A 25,452-nucleotide genomic window follows, 5' to 3' on the forward strand; every position below is an offset into this window, starting at 1 on the left:
AAGAATTTCATTGTCAGAGGAAAATAACAGATAAAAACAAATTATGACCTCAGACAGACAATTGGTTTCATCTTTGGGGGCAGTGCTAAAATAGTTCTGATCAAATGTCTATGTGAAATCACAGAACACAGCAACAGTTCTATTAAAATGATCCATTCTTTTTATAGCTTATGGGAAGAGAACTCTGTAGAAGACATGAATTGATTCTCTCAGAGTTTGATTAGTGTTTGAAAATGTATGACAAAGTCAAGGAAGGTTACACAGAACCACTGGGCTCTCTCCTTCCAATAATTAAGATGCCCCAGACTTGAACAAAATCTTTGCATAAAATATATGCTGCTGTCCCTTTTCCTACCATGGCTCCCACCTGACCTTCATCGCTTCCCCGATGCTTAATCTTTTCTGAATTCCTTGTCTTTTTAAAAACTCACCTGCCCTGGGCCTTTTTCTCTCAATATCTTTGAGAATTAAGGTTTTACTTCTCACATTGCAGTACTAATACCTCCTGAAGGTCTGTAGTTTTGGTCAGAAGGCACTAGAGCTTAAGTAAGGGTGTGTGCTTTGGGGATTTTCTTTTCTGTAAGCTTTTGAGGTAGATAGTCCTCCTCTTCCATTGATAAGGGAAATCTGTGTTCCAAGGTGGTAGACCAATCCATCAGGGGAATCCCAGTCCCAGCCCCAGGGCCATTCTGGGTTTCCCCCCACCCCCCACTCCCACCGCACTGGCAGCAGGCGCCAAGAGTGGCACAGATAAGAAAGTAAATGTGTATAAACTACACCCTCTGTTTGTGCTTAGGGCTCAGACCTTGGGAGATTACTCTCCTCTAAGCCTGCCAGCATTAAATAAATCTCCCAATCCTCCAAGGTCTCAAGTGCCACTTGGTTCTTCCATCAGGATCCAGTCCAGGTTCTGTAACACCATCACAAAAATCCTTAAAAAAATTTTTTTAACAATATTAATAGACCCCACTTTGTTATAATAAAGTCTCACAGATGTGAGAGCTATTTATTGTATTCCTAAAGTGACTTTCCCAACCTATAACCTGACCCACTTGCAGATTTCCCATCTAACTTTCAGAAGGAAGTCTATTTATTTTACTTAAAGAAAGGCCTCACAGTGATTCCCCCTACTGCCTACTACTTTTATAAGAACTAAAAATTAGAAGTATGTTAAGAATGAAATGAAAATATGGGCTGCGGCAAGTAAACTATTCAAGGTTAATGTGCATTTTCTACTAATGAAGAAATTAAAAACTCAACCATAATTTGACCCAGATAACCTTTAGGATCCTCTACAACTCCGAGTATCTATGATTCTAACATTTTTTTTTTCACAAGTATAAACCCTTGCTTAATAATTTCAGTTATTGTAGACAAAAATCACAGTAGACAAAGGCCTTAGGACAACTAGTTCAAAATCTAGCGTGATTTTCTCATTTTGTAGAAGAAAAATAATTGCATATGTAAAGTCCCACAGCTAGTAATTTAGCCCAGATATGTTTCTGCTGTTTCATACATTCTATCCGGCCTCTAGAAATGTTTAAGAAACATTAGAAAAATTAAAACACTTGAGGTCTATATTTTAAGTGGTTTCCATTAAATTTTTATCATAAGTAATTGACATAAATTTATTGCATTTACCTTCTTCTCATCTTCCTGAGATCTTTCTTGCTCTGAAATACATCTCTTAGTCTTCATTTTGTTGCTGTTTGAGTGAGGGTCTGTCTAGGAGTGATAAATATTCTTAGTGCTTACCTAAAAGTGTCTTTATTTGGCTTTCATTATTGAGCGATAATTTCTCTGGTCTTAAATCCTTAATGGGAAATTATTGTCCCTCAGAATGTAGATGATGTGATTATATTGTCTTCTTTGATGCAAAGCCTGCTGCCAATCAAAAGGACACTACTTTTGTAGGTAATTTACCTTTTCTCTTGGATTTCTTTTACAACTCTGTGCAATGTTTATCTAGTATTTCTTTGAAGATTATTTTCCCTATATTTCTTTATATATATCTTGACCTTCTGGAATTCTTAAATATAAACATACAACTTTTTGTTTCTATGCACTATTTATTCTGTATTTTCCCAAGACCTATCTGCTAGTTCACTGATTCTCTCTTTGGCTATATCCAATCTACTTCATTACTTATCATTTTTAATTTTGTTAAGATTTATTTATTTATTTAAGAAAGAGTACAAGTGGGGAGAAGGACAGTGAGAAAAGGAGAAGCAGACTCCCTGCTGAGCAGGAAGCCCAAGCCAAAGGCAGATGCTTAACCAACTGAGCCACCTAGGTGTCCCTAATAAATTTTTAATTTTAGTGACTAATATGTCAAACATATTTTGTTTTAAAGATTTTACTCATTTATGAGAGAGAGAGAGAGAGAGAGATCAAAAATAGGGAGGAAGGGAGAGGGAGAAGCAGACTCCCAGGTGAGCCGAGAGCCTGACCTGGGACTTGATATCAAGACCCTGGGATCATGACCTGAGCTGAAGGCAGACACTTAACCTACTGAGCCACCCAAGGACCCATCAAACATCTTCTTAATGTTAAGTTTGAATCTATTCAAATCTGACTGTTTGTTTTTCATGCAGATATATTTTATTATGGGCTCTATTTCTTTTTTTCCTTCATCATCATTAAGACATATTTATTTTGTAATATTTTTCAGATTATTCTATTAACTCTAGTTCTTGGGGAACTAACTTTATTATCTATTAAATGTTAATTGTCCCTCAGTAATTAATGTCTTCTTGCAGTTTATATATTTTTACTGGAAGCATTCTCTTATGCACACTCTCTCTTCCCTCTCTTGGAAAAGTGTGAGAGTCTCACAACTTGTGAATACCTCTAGAAATTGGTTTCAAGTTTTCTTTTACCTGGGGTCCTCTGGCTTCATGTTTTATATTAACTTCTTATGTATAACATTTATTTATTTTAAAATATATCTATATTAATATCTTTTTTTTTTGGAAACTCCACACAATTAAGGTAGTGTCATCCCAAATCCCTAAGTTTTGCTGAGTATTGCCCTTTGATTTCTTGTAGGTGCCATTTTTTTTTTTCTTACCTACAGTGCCAGAAGGGTGCCTTTATTGCTGAATTCCTAGGAAGTGGAAAAGCTTTACTGGTTCCCTCTTCATGGTCTGAACTGTTTTTGGTTTTGTGCAGGGGGCTTTATTCCTAATATCTACCTTTTCGGATTCAAGACTTCATCTACAATTCCCTAAAGATGCTAAAAACCCCAGTATCCAATGTCTAGGGCCCATATCCGTGAATGATACCCTCAGTCTAGATTCTCTATTTTTTATTATTATTATTCATTATTTCTTCTGACCTGGAGATTTTCTTTTGTTTCAAGTTTATTGTTATTTTATATTTTATTAAATTTTATTTTGTTTTAATTTTTAACAGAATTGGGCAAAAAAGGTGGTCATTTATATTAGTGTTTTCAAACATTCTAAAGCATTTAAAAGAGATTTTCTACAGGTCCAGTTCATACATTTTCTCATTCTATTTTAATTGTGATTCTGAAATCATTTGCTGATGTCCAATTTCCCAGAACCTAAGGAAATCAGTAGACTTATATTACCAACTAGCTCAATTATCTCTTTAGTTCTTTTAATGTTAATTTTTAACAACACCAATAACATAATATCTCAGAAAATAGCACATTCCATATTTAACTGTAGCCAATTTCTTCATGCAGGGTCAAAAACTTTGTGAGGTCTTATTGTCAAAATCTTAAAGAAACGTGTATGCTCTCACCAGGCACAGAAAAAGTATTTCTGGCATAGGTAGGAGGATGACTTAAGATAGGGACATAAAAAGGTATATCAAGATCAGAGAACTACAAGTAGTTCTGTAGACAAAAGCAAAGGTAAGTTTGAAGATAGAGAGAAAATGGAAACATTGAGAATTAAAGCCAAAGAGGTGAACAAGATCAAATTGTGGTGGTTCTTTATACCAAGCTAAGGAATTTGAACTATGTTCCTATGGGAAATAGTGAACAAAGTTTTGAGTTGATCAGCTTTGTGCTTTAGAAAGATTTGTCTTAAAAAGTATTGTGGAGAATAATTAGAAAATAAGAAGAAAACTAATTAGGAATTCATTGCAGAATAGGAGAAACCGAAATAAATAAAGAATAATAAGAATGAGAAGGAAATAAACAAATACACAGATTAATGAGCAACAATTGGCCAGACTTAGTCATGTTTAAATGCTGCTTTCCACCATGACTTGAAATAGAGAAATAAATTTGAAGACATGATAATGAGTACCTTTAAATATGTTGATTTGGAGGCGCCTATAGGACATAGAAAATTAGAGCTATTAGAAAATGTATTTGGCTTGGATATACATTTTGATAGAATCAAAAAGTTCTTTTCTTTTTCTTTTTAAGATTTTATTTATTTATTTGAGAGAGAGAGAGAGCATGAGCAGAGGGAGAGGGAAGAGGAGAGGGAGAAGCAGACTCCCTGATGAGAAGGAAGCCCAACACTGGGCTAGATCTCAGGACGCTGGGATCATGACCTGAGCCCAAGGCAGATGCTTAACAGACCAAGCCACCCAGATGCCCCCAGAAAGTTCTTTCTCCATTGGGCTGAAAGCTCTCTTGTAGCTTTGGCTAAAGAAGACATTGTCTCTTTAATGATTTCTTATGCTGCATTTATTTTTTCATTTATGCAATAAACTAGTATTTATTTAGCACCTGCTCTGTGCTGGCATTTCAGTCTTCACAGGAGATCCACCAGTGCACAAAAAACCATGATTTCTATAGCCTTCCTCCCCTCCACAGAGCTTACACTCAAATAGCAGAGAGATAACAAAGCAATGAATAAATGGATAAATACAGTAATTATAGATTAAGATAAAGAGTATAGAGTAAGTAATGATGTTATTTATAAAGAAAAATGATCTAAGGGCTGATTTTGATGATTATGAAAACCTATCTTTGGAAGTTCTGTTAAAAATTATACCTGAAAATTTGAGAAAAGTACATGCGAAATGCCAGAAAGTTTCCAGCAGAAGGAATAGCAAGAATAAATCCCTAGGGGAAGAAAAAATATCAGTGTGGCCTAGGAGATATCAGAACCTCAGTCAGCCGGGAAAATACAGGCTTAAGATAATGATGGAGAAATAAGCAGAAAAAAGATCATGTAAGAAAAAAAATTTACAGATGCCTCATCATTGTGAAGTTCATAGCAGAAATAAATTTTATAGTCACAAAAATAAAGTGTCCAAAATTATAACTTTCTTATTTTTCTCTATCCCTGGTTTATAGTTATTCTTAAGGGTTTATTTCCACTTGTGGCATAAAATTTAATCTTGATAATTCAGGCCAAACTTTTTCAATTTGCTTTCTCTCCTTCTTTTGGGTAGAATCAGTCACTTTAGGGGTTATCCCTTTGCCATTTTAATTCTCTTATCTCTGCTAATGATTTAGATTATTGAGTAGGTAGAGATGAGAATAAGAGAATGCGTGTGTGTGTGTGTGTGTATGTGTGTGTTGTGTGTGTGTTCATGTGTGTATTAATTGTATACCCTAATTTGCCTGCTACTATCTTGGCTTATTTCTTTGTTCTGGAGTCCAGTCTCATTTAGCAATTACCCTAAAGTTTAAAATTTTAATGAGGTAGTATTAATAAATAACTGTATTCAAATAATCTGGGGGACAGCACCTGGAGATCTTAACCGATTTAGCGTCTGTCTTCAGCTCAGGTCATGATCAGGGTCTGGGATGGAGTCCCACATAAAGCTCCCTACTCAGCAGACGGGGGGTACTTCTTCTCCCTCTGCCCCTACTCCTGTGCTCTCTCTCTCTCTCTCTCACTCTCTCTCAAATAAATAAATAAATAAATAAAAATCTTTTTAAAAAATAAAGTAAATTAAAAATCTGGAATGGGTTTGGTAGACCTGCCCTTTGTACTTTGGCTTCTTGTAATAGTGTTCAATACATATACGTGGTGAACAGTTTTTATGTGGTAAATCTGAAGATGACCAGCCATAATCAGCCTCTATATTTTTTTAACCTTATCCAGACCCAGGGAAACTAACATTTTTATCTCAAGATCATCATGGGAGGTATGTCACCAATAAGATGAAATGCACTGGATCATGAACAACTTAGGAAGAGGGCTTGGTTATTTCAGTGTATGGCGCTGCTGCCCCTGCTGGTCACTTGGTGTAACAGCCAGTTGGGCAACAGTCACCGCCCGAGACCTACACAAAATCACCTAATAAGGATGTCAGAGCAGAATGAAGCCGTAAAAAATATACAATAGTTTGCCTCATGAAAGATGTGCAGAAAGTAGAGGTTAAGTGTTTTTGCTATAGAACACATAGCATTGCTTACTGTGGTTTTATTTATTGTATGTTGTAAAGCTAAACCAGGTTTTTCAAATTATGTTTGATATGTCAATCAAGAAACAGATATAACACCAGTTATCTAAAGAGCTACTTATTATAAATGATTTTTAACCGGATTAAATTGTTAACTAGGTTATTAAAAGGGTCAAACAAACAAAAACAAACAAACAAAAAGCCTGTAGGATAACACTGAGAGAAAAACTTCAGAAAGTATTTCTCTGAGGCTGAAGGGACAAAGAAAAGAGGTTGGAACTATTAAAACTTAGAAATTTAGGGGCGCCTGGGTGGCTCAGGTGATTAAGCATCTGCTTTTGACTCAGGTCATGATTCTAGGATCCTGGAATCCAGTCCAACATTGGGGCTTTCTGCTCAGCGGGGAGTCTGCTTCTCCTTCTGCCCCTTCCCCTTCCCCCTACTCATGCTCTCTCTCTCTCTCTCTCTCTCTTTCAAAAATAAATAAAATCTTTAAAAAAATAAAACTTAGAAATTTAGAGGTGGGACCCCCAGAGAGCTGAAACTCCAGTGTCTGAGGAGGAAGCTCTTCTCAGCTAAAACTAATAAAAAAAAAAAACCACACAGTTTATAAAGAGGAACCAGGCCACAAGATTACATGATGTCCTCTGATTGTGTGTACCAACTCAAGGTCCTCTTTACAAGCCAGAAGCTGCTTTTTCTCAAAAGGTGTTACCTACAGAAGACAGCCTGGATTTGCCCCCAAACCCAAATGTTTGTGATATGAGTCTCTTCTTAGTGTTTGCTGGAGGTTCCATACAGCATCCATACTTGCCTCAAACACTCCTCAGATGTTCCTTAGATGCTCCAGATTTCAGATGTGTTGAAACACAAGGGCCAAGGGGAAGAGCAGCTTACACTATAGTCTGAACTTAATGCAGCAGCTTCTCCTGTTCCTGTCTCTCCTCAGAACAGTCAGTATTATGGATCACCTAGCAAATTAGTCAAAATGGCGCACTGAAGTATGGTATATGTTTAAGTACTCAAAATTTTTAAAAAATATATCCAACCAAATGCCATGCCTCAGTTTTAGTGGTAGGTGTTCAAGATACAGCAAATTATTTTTAATCTTGAAGAGGATTTCTCAACATGTGTCAGACTCCTTGACTCCCATGAACTCCACCGAGGTTGAGAGCTACTTAACTTTCTTGGAGTTGTTCTCTCATCTTCTGTGTTGCGTATGTCTTCCTGAGGCATCTAAAGTACTTTTAGTAAAAACAGATATAATCAGAAGAATGTCATCACTATCCTGGGCCAGTGGGACATTCTGTGGAAGGGAAAGATAATCAAGATGCCTGTAGATGACATTAAAGTTGACAGTAGCAAACTTGGGCTCCTGGGTGGCTCAGTCGGTTAATTGCCTGTTTTTGGCTCAGGTCATGATCCTGGGGTCCTGGGATAGAACCCCTCATCACGCTTCCTGCTAGGCAGAGAGCCTGCTTCTCTTTCCCCCTCTGCCCTTCCTCCTCCAACCCCCAGCTCATGCTTGCTCTCTGTGTCTCTTTCTCTCAGATAAATAAATAGATAAAATCTTTTAAAAAAGAAGAGAGAGTAGCAAATCTGATACAACCCTGAGGCAAGATTGTGATGGTATACTGTTGGTCATGCCAAGTCAAAACAAAAACCAAAGAAAAACCTGCCTCTTGAGGTTCTTACACACTGGTATGGAGGAAAGTGCATTTCCTAAGCAGTAGTTTTGTATCAGCTGCCAGAAAACTCTGCTGATTTCTCCAGTAAAGACATTAGACCTGGAGCATAACTGCAACAGAGGTTACCACCTAATAAAGTCTGCAATAATCCATAGACAGTATCTAAGATTTATCTGCTTTCTTACTAAAGCAAATAAGCAAGTAAAATGAGGTTATGTTGGCTATCACTACACTGAATCTTTTGAGTCTTAGATGGTAGCACTAATCTTTACATTTTCCCCAGGGATGTGATATTGTTTTTGATTTACTGTCTTGTTAGGGAGGGGAAGGTCAAGGTTCCATTTGGCCCTTTGTAGGTCAGAGAACTAATGTGAGAATTCTGCCAGTTGTCAAGTATATCTATTCCAACCATAAATCCAGAAACTGGGAAAATAACCAGAGTGGTTTTGTGGACCTACTGGGCCTAGTATGATTCACACTTGGGCTAAGAATTCATTTAGTTGCTTGACCACCATAAATCCCCATTGTGACTAATGAACCAGAGTGGAATTTGGAGTTTTAAGAAATTACCATTATTTCAGTGTTGGTGTGTGGTATCAACAAATGTATATATATTTTTTCTTTTACAGACATTCTAGTAAATAGCTACAGGTTCCTTGGAAGATGATTTATACCATATTTGTAACAGTATCATAGGGGTTTTCCTCACAAGTGAGCAGATTTCCCATCAAAGAGAATGCTTTAGGTTTGTGTATAAACTGGCTTAAGTCTGAAAACTGGGAGAGGACCACAGTTCTCCACCATAGTGACTTAAGTAGGATTTTGGTCACTAGATTTGGAGTATTTTTTGTTATATACATGAAGTATTTTTAGAAAGCTATCAATCTGTATCATTTCTAGAGAAACTGACAAATTAGTTCCTATAGGTCAAAACATTTTGATTACCTTATACCCCTGATACCCTTTATTTTGAATACAACCACCTCATCCTTGGCTTTTAAGAGCTTTTGACCTCTGTTACCCTAAGATTAAAATCAGGGCACTCATCTTGATGGCACCATTCCCCACTTTCATATCTAGCCAACAGAGGATAATCACCAGAAAACTTTTCAATGGTGCAGATGTCCTCTCACTATTATTTCTCAAGGTCTTAGTGAAAGGGTCATCCTGTGGGTCTTCTCATACAATGGAATTGAAGAGTGGGAGTACAGACTGAAAGTAATGAATCTACTCCAAAATTCCCATCTCCTAAAACTTTGAATTCCTTTGTTTACATTATGCCAGGGAAGTTCTGGCATAGGCCAGTGTTGAATCTAAAGTTTAGTCAACTAGCCAAATAGATGGCTAGAATCATTTCTATTCTGTATTCGTGTATCACTGAGGCTTCAATAAGATAAACAGAAGCAGTACAGATGATACAGAATATGAGATTTAATCGTTAAAAAAGAAAAAGGTAACAGTTAAAAAAAAAAATTTACCCGAAGGCGAGAAAAAAAAACAAAGAATGAAAAAGAAAAAAATTAAATTAACTGCAAGACTAAAAAAAATCACAGGGAAAAAGCCATGAGTTCCGTGCTTGGCTTTCTCCTCCTCTGGAATTCTGCTGCTCTCCTTGGTATTGAAACCGCACTCCTTGGTAGGTGAACTTGGTCTCGGCTGGATTTCTTGTTGATCTTCTGCGGGAGGGGCCTGTTGTAGTGATTCTCAAGTGTCTTTGCCCCAGGCGGAATTACACCGCCCTTACCCGGGGCCGGGGTGAGTAATCCGCTTGGGTTTGCTTTCAGGAGCTTTTGTTCCCTGAGCGCTTTCCGTAGAGTTCCAGAGGACGGGAATACAAATGGCGGCCTCCCGGTCTCCGGCCTGGAGGAGCTGAGAGCCCAGGGCCACACTCCTCAGTGCGCCCTCAGAGAACAGCGCCCAGTTACTCCCCTCTGCCTGACCTCCGGCACATGCACCCGAATGTTTATAGCAGCAATGTCCACAATAGCCAAACTATGGAAAGAACCTAGATGTCCATCAACAGATGAATGGATCAAGAAGATGTGGTATATATACACAATGGAATACTATGCAGCCGTCAAAAGAAATGAAATCTTGCCATTTGCGACAACATGGATGGAACTAGAGCGTATCATGCTTAGCGAAATAAGTCAAGCAGAGAAAAGACAACTATCATATGATCTCCCTGATATGAGGAAGTGGTGATGCAACATGGGGGCTTAAGTGGGTAGGAGAAGAATAAATGAAACAAGATGGGATTGGGAGGGAGACAAACCATAAGTGACTCTTAATCTCACAAAACAAACTGAGGGTTGCTGGGGGAGGGGGTTTGGGAGAAGGGGGTGGGATTATGGACATTGGGGAGGGTATGTGCTTTGGTGAGTGCTGTGAAGTGTGTAAACCTGGTGATTCACAGACCTGTACCCCTGGGGATAAAAATATATGTTTATAAAAAATAAAAAATTAATTAAAAAAATAAATAAAATGCTATTTGTCACAAAAAAAAAAAAAGAATATGAGATTTATTGTCCAACCTTGACCTTATGCAATTGTGGGAGCTAGTTCAACAGTTTGTATGTGCCTGTTACTTATGAACTGATGCCAGACCCAAGGTCAGTAGGGCAGAAGTTGGAAAGGAAAGGTGAATAGTGAAGCAAGGGAGAGCAGAAAAAAAATTGGAATCCTTGAGAATGATCTGGAATTCACATGGGTTTCTGTACAAAACATAAAAATTACACCCCCAAAGATATCTACATACTAACACCTGGAACCTCTGACTGTTACATTACATGGCAAAAGAGAATTACGTGTGTAGATAGAATCAATGATGTTAACGTGGCGATACTAAGATAAGGAGATGAAATGGAAGAAAGACAGGAGGCATGAGGTGTGAGAGCAAACTGACCCCCTGTGTGGAGCTTTGAAGGTGCAGGAAGGGGGTCCAGAGCCAAGGAATGCGGACAGCCTTTAGAAGCCGGGAATGGCTCTAACCAGGCAGCTGCAAAGAAATGGGGGCCTCAATACTACGACAGATAGGAAATGAAATATGCCAACAACCTGACCGGGCAAGGAAACAGATTTTCTCTGGAACCTTTAGAAAAGAATACAGTCCAGCCAATACTAGGCCAGATTTCTAGCCTATAGAATTTCGTATTGAGATAACAAAGTTGTATTGTTTTAAGCCACTAAGTTTGTGTCCATTAGTCATGACACCAATACAAAAGTAATACAATCTGTCACCACTTCCAAACTTCCCACTTGGATCCTGTGGCCTACAGCAAAGCTGACACTCATTACTATGGTACTTGGTCCAGAATTCAGAAAAACTGAGGGAGAAGGTGAAGCTAGATGCCACAAGTTAACCCAGCAGATCCGTGGCAGTATGAGCGAGCAGCAGGGACCTGGGATCTTCACGGAGCTTCCTAGCATTAAAAGAAAATGGCTGCTACTTCTCATCCACTTTACAAATCTTGGGTACCATTTGTCATTTGGCCCACACTAATCCAGATCAGTTCATGGAAAGGAACTCTGATAAATGTAGTTCCAGCTTAGCTAAGTTAATCTGGTATCAATCTGCCAGAAAGAGTGAGCACATTCAATCTGGAATCATTGGTATAAATAACGCTGACCCAGTTTGGTGTTCTAGTCTATCCTGCTTGGTCTAACAGCTCGAAGACTTATTCCCATACATATTTATTCCTCAGGTTTCTTTCAATATAAACCTGGAATTTTTTTGGTATATAAGTTATTTCCTCCTAGTTCAAAATTTATAATTTCTTTCCTGGAGCAGCACAATGAAGTCTGACATTATTTGTGAGTGTAAAGGCAACAAGTGTATTTGTAAGGGTCTTAAAGAGATGGTGCATCCCCTTGCATGACAAAAATCCTAGGTGAAGTCATTAACAGGGAAAGTTGTTATTCTCAGACATGGAAGACAAGCTATTTCCACTGACAAAAAAACCTCAGCATGACTCAGGGGTTCCAACTTCTCAGCTTCATCTGAGTCCAACCAGATGTCCTTCTTCCTAGTTTCAAAGCCCCACTCCTGCCCAACCAATGGCTTAACTTTCACATGATATATTTGGAAAAACTGTGAATTCAATTGACATTGTAATTCTGCAACCACACAATTAAATTTTAGGTGTAATTTTCTATCAATATTGGCCATGTTACTGTTAAACATAAGAAATATCTGCTATTAAAAATAAGACTGTCAAAGAAATTCTATTTTGTTTTGTTTTGTTTTTTTTTAATTTTGAGAAAGAGCTTAAAACCTGAACTTGTCATTTTCTTTTTATAAGTGTTCCTCTGCATTCAGAAGAATCCATCCTGTGCCAAAGACCTTCTATAACCATAATGGTCAAGTAAAAACTTCATTCCCCCTCTAAATAATTTCTTCAGCAGGAATATTATTACAGCTAACCACAGGTGGATTCATTTGATTAATAATGATGCACTACATGCAATGAATTAATAGCGTCCCATTTTGTACTGGAAAGGTGCTCAACATTTCCTTCAAGTCCAAAACCAGAGCCAAACCATTTCCCAAATCCCATCATCCAGGGTCTGCTTTTAAAGTCTACTTATAGCAATTATTGTACCAGTCAGGGTCCAGTCAAGAGAATTGATAACAAATGTGTGTATTGCACAAAATACTTTTGATGCCATGGAGTCTGTAGAGATAAAACTAGTCACATTAAAAAAAAAAATCACATGAAAACTGGAAGAAACAAATATGCTGAAGATACCAGGATCTATTTTTATTTTTCTTTCTTTTTTTTTTTTTTTAAGATTTTTTATTTATTTAATGAGAGAGAGGGCACAAGCACACAAGGGGGCGGAGAAGTAGACTCCCCGCTGAGCAGGCAGCTCCCCATGGGGCTGGATCCCAGGACCTAGAGATAATGACCTGAGCTGAAGTCAGACGCTTAACTCGCTGAGGCACCCAGGTGCTCTGCAGCATCAATTTTTAAAGATAATAATTATTTTTAGAAAATCATGCCCAAATATACCAATTTCATAGGTACATCAGCAGAAAGTGTGTTTATAAAAAACTCTAAAGCAGGATTTTTGATTGAAATCAAATGACTATACTTCTAAATTGATTTCATTCATTTTTTAAAAGATTTTGTTTTATTTATTTAGAGAAAGTACACACGTGAGCAGGGGGAAAGGGCAGAGGCAGAGGGAGAGAGAGAATCCCGAGCAGACTCTGCACTGAGTGCATAGATGCAGGCTTGATCTCATGACCCTGAGATCATGACCTGAGCCAAAATTGAGAGTCTGACCCTTAACCCACCCAGCCACCCAGGCACCCTTCATTCATTTTTTGAATCCAAGTGTTTCCTGTACACCTTGGAAAATGAAGTGATAAGAGTAATATGTTGGTTTTATTGGCACAGGGAAAGGTCTGTAAACAGTTATGAACTGTTTTATTTTATGAACATTTCATCACATGCTTCATGCAGAAAATCAGTTACTTCTACTATTGGTTGGGTTTCTTTCATTAAATTCACATAACAAACCAGTCTGTTGAAGATAGATCTATTGTATGTTCAGTTAAAAAGTTCAACATTAAATATATAATTATTTGTTTCTGCAATATTAATATGGATACAAATTTAGCAGAGGACTGCACATCATGGTTAAAATAATGGTCTTATTAAATTAAGAAACTTACAGAGGAAAAATACTCTTGAAATTGACTTTGACACACACTTAAGTTATAACTGTATCCAATAAACTGTCAATAGTCTACCATTTGAAAGAGAAATTAGATGTCAAAATTTACAAACATTAAAGTACTATAAAAAACTCACGATGAAGCTTATGATAAGTACCCAAAATATACCTTTGCAAGGTCTTAAGCACTTTCTCTCTTGCTGTTCATCCGCAGATTTTAGAAATGTTTCAGCCTTCAAGAGAATTTCTTTGTAAATCAACCTACAAATCCTATAATTGCATTGCATAGTTTCTTAACTCTGCATTGAAGAAAAAAAATGGTTGGGAATCTATTATCAAAAAATCCAATGAATTGGAAGCCTGAAAACTTTAGTTTTTACAATAGATGCAAACAAAGGCATATTATTCCTATAAGAACAGAGACAAGAACAAATTAAATGATGAGGCCCCAAACTGCAGATTTAATTTTAAAATTCTGTAAAAGCCTTTGAAATGACTTGCAGAAAAAAAATCTTTGATCCAGTTCCTTTTTTAAAAAAAAAATAATTGGATTATATGATGTACTGAAATGCAATGAAATTGAAAAGAACTATGATTTTACAGCATCTGTTTAGCAAAACATTAAAATTATTATAAATAGGGAATTTATTTTATGAACTTTATAGGGTATATATTTATAGGGTAAAGCTTTATAGGGTATATTTGTAGAAAAGAAAAACTCTAAAGACAGTGCCTATAAAAATACTTGAGCTGATACATTTATGCATTTCATAAAAATTAGAATTGAGACTCTCCTCCATTTAGAATTTTCTCTGAACTTAGTAGGTAATTCAGAATCTCTAAATATTTCCTCAGTTAAAATGTTACATAGTCTATAGGAAAAAGTAAGTATGTGTCCTTTTCAAGTGTGTACATATAAAATGTAACTGAGGATCTTAGGCAATTTTTTGAAAAATTAAAAAGATAAGACCATATTGAAATAACACATCCTGAAGAAAAATATTAGAGAAAAATATGGTTTGTGCTCATTTTTTTATGTTCAGGCAATCAATATAATTTTTATATTTTGCTTTACAAGAATGTATGTCATTTACTTTTTTAGAAATACTTTTATTTTTGAAAATAATTTTTACAAAAACTATTTTATGCATCAAATAATATACTGAATTAGTTGTTCAATGAATAAATATTTCAAACATTAAATTCTAATTAATTTTAACATACCCTTTCATTGTCAAAAGTGTCTTGATGTGGTGTCTAATTCCGCTTGGGTTACCATAACAGAATATTATGGACTGGATGGCTTAAACAACAGATATTTATTTTTTCACAATTCTGAAGGCTGGAAGTCTGAGATCAGGGTGCCAGCATGTTTGGGTTCTGGATTGTGGTGAAAGCTTTCTTCCTACCTTGCAGATGGCGGCCTTGTCTCTCTATGCTCATATGGCGGAGAGAGAGACCAAGCTCTGTGTGTTTCTTCTTCCTGGTCACTGATCCCATCATGAGGGCCCCACCCTCATGACCTCATCTAAATATAAATACCTCTCAAAGACTCCATCTTTAAAAGCACCGCATTGCGGGTTAGGTTTTCAACACATGAACTTTCACAAAGACACAATTCAGTCCATATCACTTGGACACTAAATTGGAGGCCCCATACTTAGGAATCTTATTATCATGGAGTAAGGAACATCTGGTCCATTGCCATTGGATTCCAGATGCACAGTTCTGGCTCATCTTTGGTTGTCAACACCTAGTTCCACAGCATCCAAATCCAAGTTGACATATTTGCCTTTAATCCCTTTTCCAAGAACAGCTCATTTTTAATCCTCTTCTCTCTGTCTGTGAAAGATCTCTACTCTTCTGGCCCTCTCAGCCACTTCTGTGTTCCTTTTGGGGATACAGTCCTTCCTTTCCATCTTGTAGGGAGTATGAGATTCTGGGAGGCAGCCTTCAGGCATTTTGCCTAAACAGATCATTCTACCATTGCCACTCTACTGCTCAGACACCATCATGCATGTTGTGTTTCTCCATGAGGCTTGCAAGTTCCTGAGGAAATTAGCCAATGGCTCTCTGTGGTCTGGGAAACCCTCAAAATAATTTGAGGTTTCTATTGGTCCTCCCCACTCCCGGCGCTTGCTTGAGGAGATGGCACTGGGATCCTATTCGGGGATTCATCACTGTCTAAAATCTGGTCACATCCCCTCTTATTTCTCCTTCCCAAGAAGTTAACTTTATCTCTTTTTGGTGAAAAACCAACTCTCAAATCATTCCGTAGTATTTACGTAGATGTAGTTTAAATTTTGGCTGTCATATTTTTGGAAACCTCTATCAAATAGCTTCACACTTGCAATCAAATGCCTTGGGTTTCAAGATTATTGTGGCTAAAATGAGTTTAAAAACAATAAAAATTCAAATTACTTTATTGTTTACTGTGTTTACCCTTGTTCTGAATAACAAAAGCTAGAGGCTCCATGGGGGAGGGCAACAACAGGAATGCTGGAAGGACAAACCTTAGTTATTACCTCAAAATGTCCTGCCAAAAATGTTGGAATTTTAAGACTGAACAAAATCCTTATAAATTATTCATCAAGTCCACCCTTTTGTTTTATAGATGTCCTGTGGAAAGTGAAACCCAGAGAGATCAAATGATTTTCTTGTGAGACTGCACTGATTTTAAACCACAGAAGTAGGACTACAGTGAACTCAACCTCCACCAAGTACACGATTCCTCTCACTGATTTACATGATGTCCATATGTGTATAAGGAATTTATATATATTTGAATTTCTCTTAAAAAAAAAGTGGTATCAAAAATTGGACTCATCCCTTCGAGTGGGTTCAAAATATGGTAGAATTCTGATAGTCTGCTGACTGTTGGATGCTACATTTCTCTAAGTGCCAACGAAGACTCCCCTTTTGCATTTTGATGGTGTCTCTTCTCAGTGGTGATTTGTCGTAAGCACATGCATTTATGCTGGCAATGCTAGCAAGCCAGTTCTCCTCTTTCTGTATCGTGTGTGTGTGTGTGTGTGTGTGTGTGTGTGTGTGTGTGTGTATGTAGAGAGAGAGCACAAGCAGGGGAAAAGGCAGAGGGAGAGGGAGAAGCAGACTCCCCGCCAAGTAGGGTGCCCAATGCGGAGCTCTATCCCAGGACCTGGAGATCATGACCTGAGCCCAAGGCAGATGCCCAACCTTCTGACCCACCCAGGTACCCCAACTGCATCATGTGTTTAATTTGTGAAATTGCATTCAAACCTCAGGGCATCAGAGTGTCGGAGGATAAAGTTGCTTTAGTAATTTATATCACTAAGGAAAAAGAAAGTGAATTATACTGTAAAAATGAAGGCCTTTCCAATTAGTATATAATCTAAGCCTTAACTGCCTACTAAAAACATTTTTCTCACAGTGTCGAAAACTTTTCCAAAGGTTTTCCATTTTAAGTAGAACTTTTCAGGTACAGATGCGTTCTGAACCACATTCTTTCTGGCTGAAGGACCCCAGCATTCTAACTGTCCCGTGAGACACTTCACATCTTGGCAAAAACTGAAACATACCAGAATTTTTAGGGAAAATAGTTCTAAAACTGTCTTACAAGGCCAATGCTACATCTATATATGAGCAAGCTTTAATGGTCTTTGAAAGCATGGGTTCGTTTCTGTAAGACACTTAATTGTTTCAGATCGTTTGTTCACCTAACACAGAATTTTAAGAAGGCTTACAATATCTGAGTGGTATCAACTTATTCTTTCTCTATTTGTGGTCCATAATGATAATAAACAAATAACAGTGTTCTCATTCTAAGAAATGCAGGTCCCAGGCAGCCAATGAATCTTCACTATTTTATTACCTAAAAGGAAAGTTGGCTCATTTATTCCAGATTAATCAGGTATCTTTGTTTTTCTGTTTTCTATATTAATCACATCTTTCTTAAACAATACGATCTTGAAACATACATGCACACAAAGCAGAGTCTCTTCATCTGTAAGAGAAAGGAAAAAAAAACCTGTTAAGGACAGTATTACAGTTTTCGGGCCTAAGCATAGTTATTTTAAAAACATATGGAAACACAAATGAGCATTAGAAAATTTAATGCAAATGTAAGATAATTTTTATAATTATTTTCTGCAATGCTTCACCTTTTGTAATACGGTAATATAAGGGCGCTTGCTTTACTTTAAAAAACAATGCATTGTATATAAAGCAGAAAGCATGCATAGCAGCTCTGTTTAGAAGATAACAAAGTACCATGTAAAAGGCCTCTGTGTACTTAGCCCACCCACCAACTCGAGGGAGAGCTTAAAAGAAAAAGGAGCGTCCAGTCCACGGAGCTGTTACCACAATGTCAAACCCGGGATTTTATTTTCTAAACAGTGCTCCCCAACTGGGGTCTTAGAGCAATTACTCAGTACTTTTTTCAGGGAGATACCTGATTTGAAAATTCAATCCAATGTAAATGTCCTTGGTTTTTGTTTTGTTTCTAAAATGTGTTTCCCCTGACAGAATGGGGTGAACTAGATGAAGAGATGGTAAGAAGCCATCACTCTATACCTTTTGCATTCTGTGCTCTAACGTTCACATTCTTTTGTTGTTCGTCTATGGAAGAGAGGGTGCTGGAGGGAATTTGGCCCCAGGTAAAAAAGACTAGAACAAGTTCCCTCAGCTTACACCTGACAGAGTGTATGATGATCTAGTTTTTCTGACTTTCTGACTTTTCTGACTTTTGGGTTTCTGCTTTCTCTGTTAAACAACACTGGGTACATAATATTGTATTTTGTTATTGCTTCAGTGAAACTGTATGCATGAAATAAAATGATCATGAAAAATTTATCCATTGCCCTGTGAAAACTGGGGTGCTGATGAGACCCTGAAACTTAATCTTCTGTTGCCCAGATTTCTGGCTCCCTGCCAGATACCATGGGCACCCTCAAACTGAACGCATGGCAAACTAAACTCAGTGTCTCCTTCCAGTGAATTTCCTAGCTGTCACGCCGGGAACGTGGCACATCAGTTTTGCCCTTACCTGGCAGAGAGCCCCAAGTAAAGGGCACAGTGCAGCAGCCAGTGGTGGAAGGGTGGCTTGTGGGAAGGATTTACCACCCCAGCTAGCTGAGCTCTGCCTGCCTCCTCACCTGCCACCATCACACAGCTAGTCCTCAACAGCTCGGCCCGACCTGCATGACATCCCATAGAGTTGACCTTAAATTTCAGCCCTTAGACGCTTTCTTTTTCCCTTCCAAATTCCTCCCTACAGTGTCCTTACTGGCCCAACTCTTTCTGGTATCAAAGGACTGTCTACTCTGCAGGAACAAGCTCTCCGGTAGCCAGGATCCAGGACCTCTCCTTTTGGGTCCTCTGGATAGCTGGATCCAGAATGTTACATGGCTCCGGGTCTCTTTGGTTGGCTCCTGAGGCCTGGAGAGAACAAGACTTGTTCTGCCTCCTGGCTAACTACATTCAATCAGTAGTTGTCTCATCTGGCTGTTTCCACCTCCGAGAATCTACTCCAGTCATTCTCCCTAGTCACCCCAAGCTCAAACCCCCATCTTTCTTTGCCCAGACTCTACCCCTAAGGAGTCAATGTAAGTACAACCTGCCCATTCCACTTCAGGACATAGAAATGAACGCAGGGTTCAGTGATTACCAGAAAGAACCTAATCTTTCTTATAGCTAATTATGCACATAACTCATCACATTTAGAGGAAATAGAAAACATTTCCTTAGTCTTCCCACGGAATCTTTTTTGGGTCCATGTGGAGTCTTCTGCACACGGACAGCTAGAATCCCACTCCACCTCCTTGATCATTTCGCTTCCTTCTTTTCCCACCTCCAGCCTTCCGCCTTCATTCCATGCCTTACTGTGCCTGGAAAAGCCAGAAGCCAGACAGCCATTTTAGCCAAAGCAAACACAACTTTACGCCCTGAGTTCTTACCCCTTTCTCAATGAAGCTCCTACACACACTTGTCCCTTGCTAACATTAATCACCACAGATTGTATAAATTCATTGTGCATTATTACGCTTCCTTTAGAATTCCAGACTCATCCATCCCACTTCCCCCTCATCATCACTGCTTAAACATTCTATCAGTCAGGGTTTAACTGGAGGAAAAAAACCCAGTAGGAGATACACATTAAGAGATATATTACAAAGAACTGGCTTAATCACAACTGTGGGTCTGGCTAGAGAAGTCTGAAAACCACAAGGCAGGCTGCCAGGAAGGGCAGGCTGGAGCTCTCCTACCCAGACTGGAGATGCAGGACAAAGGAGGAATTTCTTCCTCCGGGAGGCCTCAGCTCTGCTCTTGACAAAGTCTTTCAACTGATTGAGTCAGGCCCACCCAGAAGATCCAAGTAATCTTATTGAACTCAATCTGTTAGGGACTTGACTCACATCCACAAAATATCTTCACAACAACACTCAGATTAGGGTTTGATTAAATACCTGGTAGCTATAGCTCAGCCACGTTGATAACTCAAAAGAAATCTAATGGCTACACCTCAAAATTAACATGTCCCTGCCGAACGCCTGTTCTTCTCCGCCCTCAGCACTCTTGAAACGGGTCCACTTGCAATGGCAACTGTGTCCTTTCAGTTGTTCAGGCCAAAAAAAAGGAAAATTAAGCTCTCTTCCTCTCACACTCCATGTGGTAGGGTAAATATGGGGACCATAACTATCTCCACACCCCAATCCCCAGAATATTTTGTGGCAAAAGAGACTTCGCAGAGGTATCTAAACTGATCGGATTTTGAGATCAGAAGATTATCCTGGGTTTCCTGGATTCCCAATATAATCACAATGGTCCTTACAAGAGGGACACAGGCAGAGTCAGAGGAGAAGGAGATCTAACAACATAAAAAGGGTTTCGTGTGGTGCACTTTGAAGATGGAGAAAAGGGTCCCAAGCCAAGGAATACCAACAGCTTTCAGAAGCTGAAGGAGGCAATGAATTGTCCCTTCTGCCTCCAGCCTGAAACAGTCTTGCCAACATCTTGACTTTAGCCCCCTGAAACCGATGGCAGACCTCTGAGCTCCAGAATTGTAAGATGATAAGTTTATATCATTTGACGCCACTGTGGTGCTTTATTATAGCAACAAAAGAGAACTAATACATCCACTCTCTCAGCAGATGCCCTGCTGACTTTGTCTTTAATATGTCTAGAATGGAGCCTCCTCTCACCACCTCCCCTGCTATTACCTGGTCCTAATAGCCTTCCTAAGCTCTGTTCTAGATGATTTCAGTAGCATGCTAATTGTTCTCACCCACCAGTCTCCATTCTCCTGTCCCTGCCCTTCTACTCAGCCACTGCTAGCTCATATGGCAGCTTCAGGAGAAATAGAAAAAGTATCCTTCTTTCAGGCAGAAATAATCCCATATACAGCATGGCAAGCAGAGTTGAGACTGAGGATCCTTATTTGGAATCCAGCCTCTGCATCTCTACAAGTAACCCTCCAACCGTCCTCTGCTGGGCTCAGTGGCCCCATTAACAGGCAAGTCAGACCATCACTATCCTGCTCAAACTCCCGTAAGTTTGTCCATTTCACTTAGTCCTCACAAGCGGACTGTAAGCCCTGTGTCATCTGACCAGTTACCTCTCTGATTCTATCTCCTGCTATTCTCCTTCTCACTCACTGTTCCAGCAAAACCAGCCTTCTTCTTGCTCCTGAAATGCCCCAGAAACATTTGCATCTCAGGGTCTTTGCTTTTGCTGTTCCTTTAGGCTGCAAAGATTTGTCTGCTATATCTAAATGACTCATTGTCTCACCTCCTTGGAGTGTTTGGTCAAATGCCCCTTTCTTGGAGACACCTACTCTGACCAGCCTATTAAAATCTATAATTCACGCCTCTACCCTTATACTCTCTAACCCTTTTATCCTGGCTTATTTTTCTCAATAGCACCTATAGCTTCTATCATTCTATGTATAATTACTCAATTGTTATATTTATTATAAGCTCTGAGGACACAGGAATTTTTGTCTAAAGTGTTCATTCCTGTATCCTCAAATAATACCTTGTATCTAGTAGGTGCACAAAAAAATATTTGAATGAATAAATAAAGAGTTCTTTCTGTTTCTGTTTGGGCTCTCCAGAAGCTGACCCTCAGACAGCAATCCAGTTACAAGCAGTTTATTTGGACGGTGATCCCAGTAAACACTGCGAGGGGTATGAGGAAGTGAGACAGGGAAGGGAAGGCGGCCATGAAGGGTAATGTTTTCAAACCCTCCAGTGAAACTGTGGGGATCTAGAGCCTAAGCCTAGGGAGGACACCCTGGAAACCAGTGAAGAACATACACTTCTGAAGGGGAAGAAAGACTTCTCTTCTACCCTCTTACATTCTATGGCTGAGCCTGAGATTTAAACTGACAAAAGACAGATTAGCAGGAGAAAAACGTACACATTCTATTTGAGTTAATAACTTCATATGGCGTGAGACCCTTCGTAGAAAAGAAAGGAAGGCAAAAAGAAGTAGAGGGTCCTGAGAGCTTATGTACCGGTTTAACAAAGACTGATAACTTGCAGACATGTGACAAGCCAAAGGGCAATGGGGGTTGTGCTTTGAGGGGAGCCAAACTGTGGGAAAGTGACTGAGAAACACAAGGGAAATGAATGAACAATAAAGGTCATTGTAGTTAAGTTTGTTTGTACAGCTTCATCTTGGCATCAACTTCCCATCTCCAGTGATAAGAATGTTCTCTCTTCCTGGTACAGGAGGGCACCTTCCTCATAGTAAATTTCCAGAAAGAGGAAGTCAGAGAACACTTTCTGCTTCTGCTGTTTCTCACTTGCCTTCAACTCAAAATAGTATGTCCAAGTGGCACGTGTTGGGGGGTGGCACGTGACCTCAGAGTTACTCCACGCAGAAGGCAAGGACTGGATCTTTGTCCATCAAGCTCCAGAGGGGGCCCTTGATTGCCTGGCACATCCCTTCTGCCACATGCACAGGGCAGAACTGACGCCATCCTCCAGAGGCTGCAAATCAAGGAGATCAAATCAAATCAAGCTCATTCCCTTGGAAAAAGTAGGGATTGAAGGCCCGAGACTGGTGTTTCAATAACATCTGCTGTGCTTCTCCACCAGGAATGAAAAGATGAACCCCACCCACCAAAGAAGAAAAGCTATGAACCTGGCCATTTGATGATTCAATTAAACACTGTCTTCAATTTGTGGTGCCTGATGTGTCTTATCTGTCACAGGAGGGCAGGGAGTATGAGAGATCAGAGCACCTGGTGGCTGTCCTGTGGAACTCAAGCAGAGAAGGCCTTTCATTGCAGGGACTTTGAAAAAGAAGCTGAATCAGAGTCCCGTGGAACAGATGGAATGATAGGTACTGGGAACACCCCCATGAGTTGGTGTTCTGGTTGCTTACAGTCAGCATCCTGATTGGTCAGTGTCCCTGCTATCCATGCTCTTCAATATTTTGAATATTAACCCTTCTAAGTGGCTTACTCATTAAGCCAGAGCTGGAATCTCAAAGGGTTGCCAACATAATGCAGAAGGCTTGGAGCAGACACAGGGATCTGGAATGCAGTAAGAGGCATCAAAGAGGAGGCAGGAATGGGTGGAGGGGATGCTGAGTGGGTGGGTGGTCCGGGTAAATGCCTAAGATGAGAATTGTCCCCTTTAGAGGCTTTTCATGGATTTCTACAGCATCATGATGCAGATAGATCAGGTAGTTTCGGGGGCCTGGGAATGGGTAACTGAGGAAGACATCTTACAGACAGGACTGCCTTATCATGAAGACTTTTGATATTTCAATCCAGTAGGGTCAACACAGCCAGAATCTATAAAGCAAAAACTTCCCTAGTGACTCTCATGATGCAGATTCCATCCAGGACAGGTCGGCAAAGGGTTATAGATGCCTCCAGGGCTATTTTGTCTTTTTGTCTAAGAAGCATCCCTTTGCCACATAAAGGGAGGGTCAGAGCTACCCCCTTTCCAGTGTTAGCAGAGTATCTTCAGACTTGATATTATTTTTCTTCTAGACCTGTCCTCATTTTTTATTTTTTATGTGCCTAGCTGAAAGCATGGGCTAATTTGGATGACTGATAATGATGACAGTGAATGCTGTAAATAATGGAATATGGAGAAAAAAAGTGAAAAAGAAGCAAGTGAGTAATGACAAACAGATCGCTTAAGTCCCGCAAAGAGACCTCTGCTAGAATGGTGGGAGTTAGTTAGGAAGCCCACGGCGGAAATAATGAAGTCCAGGATAAGAGGCTGTCACAGGCATTCCTTCCTGCTCCAGATAAGTTAAAACAGCTTCCAATGGTATAAAACATCACTTTGAATTCTCATCAAAGTAGGGAAACCACTGTCTCGGGATTAACGTTCCAAAGGTAGCCTGACCAGGGTAGCTTCACAACCATGACCATGTCTAAAACGGAAAGATGACTTTAGCAGCTGTTCTCACAAAATGGTTTCAACACTATGAGGTTATAATACAGAAAAGCTCGAGCTGAAAAAGTGAATATATATTCTCTTTAGAATAAAAGGAAATGACTACAAGCCTGGTAATAAATGTGGCAGCTTACTAGAAAGGCAGGTTTAAAGAATAAGGAAACTCATGTTGGAGCTTAAATTGAAAACAGGTGCCAGCCCTATTTCATGGAGTCATAGAATGTCAGAACTGGAGGAGACCCAGGGGTAACGTGTCCAATTCCCACATTTGATGTATCAGGAAACCCAGGTCACAAGAAATGAAGTGACTTGCTCAATGCCACACACGGTGTCAGATTTATCTCCCACTTCAAAAGTTAGTCTTTTTTTTCAGATATTTTAATGCCTCAGGCACAAAATTAAAAAAGAAACCCCTGCTTCTTTTTATAAGATCTATTTTAAATTTGAGTTCTAAATAATGATACCTATCTGACCATTTTCTCTACTATCACATCCTCTTAAACCTTGCACTTGCCCATATTCTCGGCAGAATGATAGCACTTGCTCAGTATCTTAGGTGGTTCAAAAACTTGACTGTTTTTTACCCCACATTCATTTGATTCTTTCCTTCCTTCCTATAGCCAAAGAACCAGTATGAGCCCCCAGCATCTACATCTCCCCCAGTGTGTCAGTGGTTTTCTACTCTATTTTTGGCTTCCAGCGTAGCTTTTCCATTATCAACTGTAGACATTGGGATAATCATCATGTCATTTCTTTGTTTCCAAAAATCTCTAATATTCCATTCATACTCAAAAGAGCAAGTAGACTTGTTAATAATCTCTTCAACTGACAATCTTTAGCACCTAGTCACATTCTTCTTTATCCAATTAATAGCTGCCATAATTGTCAAGGTCCTCCAGTACCTCCCATCTCTGGACTGTTTCAGAAATAAATGACACATACACCCTCCACACATAAATGCATACATCCAACTCATGACCTTCTCAACAGCAATGCTTTTTACTCTTCTCTGTCCATCCAAATCCCACCTATTCTTTGAAGTCCAGAATAAAAGAAGAAGAAGAAGCAGAAGCAGAAGCAGAAGAAGAAGAAGAAGGAGAAGGAGAAGGAGAAGAAGAGGAAGAAGAAGAAGAAGAAGAAGAAGAAGAAGGAGAAGGAGAAGGAGAAGGAGAAGAAGAAGAAGAGGAAGAAGAAGAGGAAGAAGAAGAAGAAGAAGAAGAAGAAGAAGAAGAAGAAGAAGAAGAAGAAGAAGAAGAAGAAGAAGAAGAAGAAGAAGAGAAGAAGGGGAAGAAGAAGAAGAAGAAGAGGAAGAAGAAGGAGAAAAACGAACATCTATGATTATT

At 39.1% G+C, this 25,452-nt stretch overlaps 1 long non-coding RNA gene across 1 annotated transcript in view; it reads left to right on the forward strand.

The window, feature by feature from the left end:
• LOC116584299 overlaps positions 1 to 16,794 on the forward strand; it is a 172,142-nt gene extending 155,348 nt beyond the window's left edge. Inside the window, exon 3 of the long non-coding RNA XR_004283145.1 lies at positions 16,327 to 16,794. This is a non-coding gene — a long non-coding RNA (uncharacterized LOC116584299). The remainder of the gene's footprint in view (positions 1 to 16,326) is intronic.
• Positions 16,795 to 25,452: the final 8,658 nt, after the last annotated feature.

Source organism: Mustela erminea, chromosome 2 (assembly GCF_009829155.1).
Source record: "Mustela erminea isolate mMusErm1 chromosome 2, mMusErm1.Pri, whole genome shotgun sequence".
Taxonomy (NCBI): domain Eukaryota; kingdom Metazoa; phylum Chordata; class Mammalia; order Carnivora; family Mustelidae; genus Mustela; species Mustela erminea.